The following is a 7,322-nucleotide window of genomic DNA, read 5'->3' on the forward strand; positions in this document are numbered from 1 at the left end:
GAGAGAGAGAGAGAGAGAGAGAGAGAGAGAGAGAGAGAGGGAGAGAGAGCTTTACAAGAGAAGGGAGAGAGAGACCGTTATTGCTCAAGGGAGCACAATCTTTGATTGAGTTGTGTTAAATATTTGAAATAGTGTGTGTATGTTTAATGATTCGGGTGTGTTTTGTTCCTTGTGTATGTGTGCTCGCCAAGGAAAGAAATCTAGGAGAGATAGAAAAAGAGTGGATCTTCAACTATTCAATGTTGAGAGAGAAGGAATATTTTTGGAATCTGCTCGTTGGATTCCAAAAAAGCACTCGCCGAAAAAATGCTCGCCAAAAAATTGCGTCCCTAAAAATAACCGAGAGCTCGAGAGCTTTGTGCACATTCCAAGAGATGGCATCCCACACAAGCAGCTCCTCGAGCATCTTTAGCATCCGTGTCGATGAAGGCATTGCCAATCATGATGTTTTTTCTCAATAGTCCTTGATTAACATTATCATTGTGAATTCCGTTGCACATATGATCCTTTTGCATAGTGCCGCATGCCTCCAAGAAGAAAGCATAAGTGCCACATGCCACATGCATAGATAGATGATTGCAATTGGAGAGATAACATCTTGCATAGTGCCACACGCCTTCAAGATGCAAGCATAGGTGATGCAACCGTAGAGATGCCCTTGGTTAGCATTTGTTGAAAATAGCCCAAAGCTTCATGGCACTTCCCCTGTTGGAAAAATTAGTGCACTCCAAGAGACGACATCGCGGATAGGCAACTCCTCAAGAAAACTTTTTGCTTTATGAAGTAGACCACATTTGGCATACATTTTGACCAAGGCAGTCCAAGCACCACGTTTTCATTTGAAGAGACATCCTCATGCATTCGCTAAATATAGCCGAGCTCTAGAGCTTTGTGCGCACTACAAGAGACGACATCCCACACAGGTAACTCCTTAGCATACATGTCGATGAAGGCATTGCCAATCATGATGTTTTTTCTCACAATAGTGCCACATGCCTCCAAGAAGAAAGCATAAGTTCCACATGCCTTCAAGAAGAAAGCATAGGTGGCTTCATCTGGAGAGAAGTCCTCACTTTGCATATGTTGAAAATAGCCCAAAGCTTCCTTGCCTTGCCCCTATTCGTCAACATGTCCCGTAGAGTCACTGCATTTTAATGGTCAACATTCTAGACAAGAAGCTCCTTATGCACTTTTTTGTGCTTTTTGAACTGCACCATACTTGGCATATATGTCGGACAAGGCATTGCCAAGCACTACACTTTTTCCAAGAGCCCCTGATAGAAAGATGGATTACTACTATGAAATATTCTGTTGGCAAGGTGAAAATATAGCTTGCAATGCACTCCCTCAGGCCCTCTCTCCCTCTTTGCTCGATGTTGCTCTCACTCCTTCACTCACTCGCATCGCCATGCTCATCACCACTTTACCGTGGGGAGACACACTAGTCTCTTTAAATCCTCTAGTTTATAAGACTCATGGTAAGTGTCTTCGAGTGGAAAGAAAGTTCTCTAGCATGGTTGTCGACAGAAAGCATAAGATGAGCATCGTTGCGGCATAGCGCCAAAAGGACGCGCGAGGAGGATGTTGCTGAAGTGGTCAAAGGGGACAGAGCTTTCCAAGCGCTCAAGAAGACGCTCCCGCAGCGTGTCGAGGTGGAAGATGCCGTTACGGTGGTTGTTCCTCCTGCCATTGGGAAAAGACAACTTGCAGAGGTTGCAAATTCCACTCTGGTCTTTGGGTTTATGGGGAGAGTTCCCAATAGAATTGAGCTCAGTAACTGGCTTTGCAATCCACTGGTCTTGAATCAGCACGGCTCGGTAATGTTCACCCAACGGATTCGTGTTAGTTCAGTTCAATGATAGTGCAATGATTGAGAGGGTTTTGGCAAAAAGCCCGCTGTTCTTTAATCGTGCGCGGGTATGCGTGCTCTCTTGGGACCCTCTATTTGAATCTAACGAGGCATTCAAGGATCTCTGCCCAGTATGGGTGGAGTTTGTCAACCTCCCTATATGGCTTAGAAAGAACTTGAAGGACCTCGCAGCTTCACTTGGTGATCAAATTTTTATTCCATCGCCAGAGCTTCGGGTGTAGCAACAAACAAGGTTTGTATCTGGTGGGATCTGCAGAAGCCACAGCCAAAGAACTTGGTGGTGAATATTGGGGCAGGACTAAAGATCATTCCTCTTAATTTTAACACCTTCTTCGGGGCATGCTTCAAATGCAACAAATTTGGGCCACCCTGTGGAGAAGCGAATTACTGGCTACCCCACAGGGTGACACAAATACAGAAGATCCAACAAAGAAGCATACTGAAAATCTTGGCAAGCCAAAGGGGGATCAAAATAAGGTCAACTCGGATAAAGATGCAGAGAAAAAAGATAATGGAAACTGTGGTAAGGGCAAGACCACTCAAAGCTACCGCTTTTCATCCACCACTCAGCAAAGAACGGCCACTCCAGTAATCCAGAAGATCGTGATGTCTCCAACTCTTAGGTCAAAAGATGAGGGCTGGCAACAAGTATCTCATATTTCATGTAAACAATTCAAAGCGTAGGCTAGGGCCTTGGGACAAATCAAAGGTCTCCCGTCGGATTTCCCAAAGCCTCCTTTCTTATATAACAACATTTCAAAGTTTTGGGGAAGACGAATCAAGAGGACCTTTTCACTTCCAAGCCATTAGGAAATTTCAGAGGTCATTTGGAGGGCCATATGAAGAGAGAGAAAAATAGAGCGCGTCCAATGAGCATGAAGGCTACGTTACGTAGGAAAGTACGTGGAAAGACTCAAAAAATAGGAAAATAGCATAAAACTTTCACGAAACTAGGATTGTAGCATAGTAATTTCCTTCCTTTTACCGAGCTTTTAGGTGCTTGCATGTGGTCCCACTTCTGATATTCTCTTATGGTCATTAACGTACTGGAGGGTGACCATTAAGCCCGCACAAGATATTGGAATTCTAAAACACTTTCCCTCCATTAGAATGCTTTCAAAGTGAATCTCCCTCCACTAAAGCTTTTCTCTGAGAGTTATGGCGTCCACGTCTTCTCGCCCAAGAGCCTCCAGGTGTTTACTGTCTCTCACACCAACAACCAACAACTGCACTTTGCCTAGAAGGCCAAGTAGTAGCATATCCTCAATTACAATACCAGCTTCAATAAGTGCAGAGAACCAATGGGTTGGACAAAGGATAAACAAAGGTTCATGGGTCCTCATGCAACCAAGAAGACCCAAGAGGTCTAGTGGTATCAACGTTTACCGCTCAGCATGGAAGGCCAGGGTGTTGGATTTCAAAGTTGAAATCGGCAAAAGATCTGTAAAGGAAGTTCTTGTTCAGCATGTGTTTACCCATCCAGAGGTGATAGCAAACGGTGGAAATGTATCAGATATACATCAACCACGTTGCAATTGTAAGTACTCTTGACATGTGAACTTACTGATACTCTCATTATAACTTTTCTTATATATTTTGCAATGTTTCTCCGCTTGTTATGAGTAATGTCTCCATTCTTCACAGCTCAATTACATTAGATTTGTCATTTGTACTTATTGATACTCTTAGTTTAACTCTTCTTATATATATTGCAGATGTTTATCCCTCTTCTTATGAGCAATGGGAACCTGTGGAGTGCATAATAGGCCTCTTCCATGTTGTTCATGCCCACATTGGTTCTCTACAGTACTCAGAGAGGAGCAGCAAAAGACTGACTGATGAGGGAATCTTTTTTTATGACCACTTTTACCAACTCAACTCAGGGAATAAGAATGGCATGTTGGTGAAAGTGCCTCTACCAACCGATTGGAACACTGTGGACTGGCCAGTTCCCGAGGAAACAATGGTGGAGGCAATGCGAAGTAAGCTCTACAAGGATATACAAAGGTCTCTACGTAGCTCTATTCCTACCAAACTGGTTAGAATTGCAAACTTTTGTCCTGTTGCACTCTTCATAGAGCTGTTTCATAGCTACAACATCCGAGTTACAAAAACTATGTTCATGTGCAAGTCATTTCAGCAGTCATCCTGTGACAAACTTCTTGACAAAGGATGGTATGCAAAGGAAGAGATTGGTTTACGGTGCGAGGTCGCGCTTGATACTCTAGTTGTCAAGTACATGATTGCAAGCCAATCACTGTTACTCTCATTTTGGTATATGCGATCACAAATGCTAAACGGTAAGTACATTCCTATGGACCAGGTTTCTGCAGGTTTGGAAGATAATCCTACTGTGGATGTGGAAGTGATTGATAAAGAGCATGGCCTACTATTGGTGGTTACAATAAGGGAGCTATGCAGTCTTCAGCATTTGCGAAATGACATCATTGAAGAGTCAATGGACAAGGACCTATCAGATTTTTCCTTTTTCTTAGCTGGCCGTAAGGTGATGCGGCGAAGGGAAAAAGATATTTTGTGCAAAGAGTTGGATGGTCGGGTTGAAGTAGTGTCAATGTAACAGATATTCTTGTGAACCCAAGTGTATACAAATGACTTTCAAGACATGAAGTTTATTGATCTCATTTTTCAATTGTGCCCTGTGAAAAAGTGTGCTTGAAATACATTTCTTTACCACGTCAAATCTCTCTCTCTCTCTCTCTCCTCTATATATATATATATATATATATATATATGTTAGACAAGACAAAGACATGATAGAAGAATCATCTTAATTCATTAGAAAGTACAAACTCGTCCGTGAACAATGGACTGAGATACAATTTTTGTAAGTATGGAATCAGAATGTCTTCAAGGTAAAAATCGAAGGAATGCCCCTCGAAAGAAGGTGGTGAGATAGTTGTTCCCGGCGGATTTAGTTCTCCCTTTTCAGGAGTATCATCAATTAGTAGTGTATTAGTTGCATCAAAGGGTACACCGATTTGGCTAAACGGTTTGTACAAAAGAGGTAAGCCTGGTTTTTTAGGGTGGTAGTGGCCCTCAACGGTAACGCATTTTCTTTGATCATACAAAAAGGCAAAATCTGACGGTGAGCTTGGCATACACTGCAAACTATTGCAACTAGTGGCGACAAGTTTTGCCTTTGCATTGAAGACCATATGGCAACTCTGAAGCGCGGAAGAAGAAACTGAATAAATTCCTTGGTTCCTGGACGAACCACGACTCGACAAGTTCCCATCCGAAACGTTTGCAAATCCTCAAAGGGTTCTCTGTCACCGAGAGGCACCCGCATCAGCAGCAATCCATTGACGTCCAAGATAATCAACCTCTGTAAAAGTTGACAAGTACATATAAGTAGTTAGAAGCTGAACATATTTTGCCATACTTGAATAGACATTACCGGAACAACCGTATCTACAGGTAGCAAGGGTCCATACTGGGTCTCTGTAGTGTTCATGTCGTTGTTTCTCTCCTCCGCTTTATCTTCATAGTCATCATTCACATCTTCATCAGGGGTCTCCCCCATGGCTCTTTCTGCCTCATTCAAGGTGTCTTCCAAGGTTTTTTCGTCTCCCTCGGTTGATCGGCTTGCCTCATACATCCTTGCCTGATCCATATCATTTTGCTCATCCCTAGGCCTGCTTTCCTCATCCATATAATTTTGCTCACCTATAGGCCTGCTTTCCTCATCTTGGGTTTCAGCCATAGGCTCTTTTGGCTCCTCCACTGGCTGACTTCGCTCTTTCATTGTCTCCTCCGGTTGAACCTTAGCACCTTCCATATGCTCATTTGACCTTTCCTCATCCTCAGCTCTTTCATCTTCTGCTGATATGACCCCCTCGGCCCGTTGCGATTCCACTGTATCGGATGTAGGGGTTTGTCGTGGTGGCACGTCATGTTTTGTAAGATCAATAGTGCGCTCATCCAAGCCGCTATCTTCAAGCTCTCTAGGGCTAGACATAGTAAGCAGGTGTTGTATTAAACTTACCCGGTATCTTTGCAAATAATCATATGTGTACTTTTTTAAAGCACTCTGCAAAATTGAAAGACCACATGGTGAGAATTCTTTTATAGACTAAACCAAAACTAACTGAATGCATTGCCAAATGGGTACCTTAGTCATGAAAGGTTTTAATGCAAAGTAGCTTTGAAGGACATATTCTGCATGGAGAAGACATCTCCAGCCGCAAGAATTCCCATCGGTTTGATTTGGGACAGGTACTTCTTTGATTGGGGCCTTGTATAGTTCATACCTTCCACATAGCTTGCCATAGGCAAGCAACAACCTCTTTATACAACTGCACAAAGCAATGTCAAGATGTTAGCATGATTCTTCAAATTTACATGGATATCTATAAGAAACACTTTCTGATACAAAACACTTACAGCCTAATTTCAGGGTGGGTTCCTTTTATTGAATTGAACACCCACACTGCTGGTTGGTCAACATCAAGGTATATGAGACTCCAGTGATGGTTGTTCTCATATGGAAAGATGATCATTTGTGGATCAAGGAGAAACACCTCTGTGTGAGTGTGCAGTGGGAGTTGACTTTTGATCAGGCTGCAGAGACTCTACCTGAGTTAGCAAACCTATTATCTGAGTTTTCAAAGCTAGCAAGATAGTAACACTTACTTAAGACAAGCATAGATAATTGTGTCTGAAATCTGAGCATCTGGATTCTGCAATAAATCAATGTCCACTTTTTCCAGAGCTAGCTTTCTGGCTCCATCTACAAATGGTATCTCTGCAAGCAAACCATTCTTCATTGAAAGTAGAGTTTCTTGATTGCTTGCCTCTATAGACAGGGTCACATTGCACTCTGTTTGCCTCTGGGACTCCACTGCTACTTTTGCTTTCTCCTTAAGCTCTGCTTCCCTCATGTCCTTTGTTTGGCGAGCAATAGTCTCTGCCCTTGCCCTTGTATTCTTATCATGTGTGACATCTACAACTGTGAGTTGTGGCACTAGCTCCGGGGGGTATAACAAAATTTCCCTCATTTTCTTATCCTTGCAGACATTGGGGACCAGCAGTTTGTCATACCTCCACCTTATTCTTTTCAGTGTCTCACTATCTTTGTCCATTATAGTAACCCTGTGGGCATGGGCTGCAACAATGGTCATGTCACTGAAGTACTCTAGTAGGAAGTCCTCTGCTGCTTCCTGTAGAGCCATTAATGCCACCACCTTCCACCTTTTGGTGCCCCAGGTAGCTTCATCACATATGGACCTCACCATCCTCTGGAAGGGCAGCTTTGGTATGCATAAATCTACACATTTCTGTGCCTTTCTGATTTCTCTGAAAAGTCCCATGCAGGTTTGCAGCTTCTTCATCCTTGGCCCTTTCAGAATTTTATTTGGTTTTCCAGGTCTTTTCTTTGGGGTTGCAGATCTGCTACTTGCTTTAGATGCTAATCCTGGTCCCTTGCCTGCCT

The 7,322-nt window shown here is 43.0% G+C and overlaps 1 pseudogene; it reads left to right on the forward strand.

Annotated features, from left to right (window-relative positions):
- Positions 1-2,209: 2,209 nt before the first annotated feature.
- The window catches only part of LOC147458918 (uncharacterized), a 49,623-nt pseudogene continuing 44,510 nt past the window's right edge, over positions 2,210-7,322 (forward strand).

This window comes from Adiantum capillus-veneris, chromosome 4 (assembly GCF_014529385.1).
Source record: "Adiantum capillus-veneris isolate H3 chromosome 4, ASM1452938v2, whole genome shotgun sequence".
NCBI lineage: Eukaryota > Viridiplantae > Streptophyta > Polypodiopsida > Polypodiales > Pteridaceae > Adiantum > Adiantum capillus-veneris.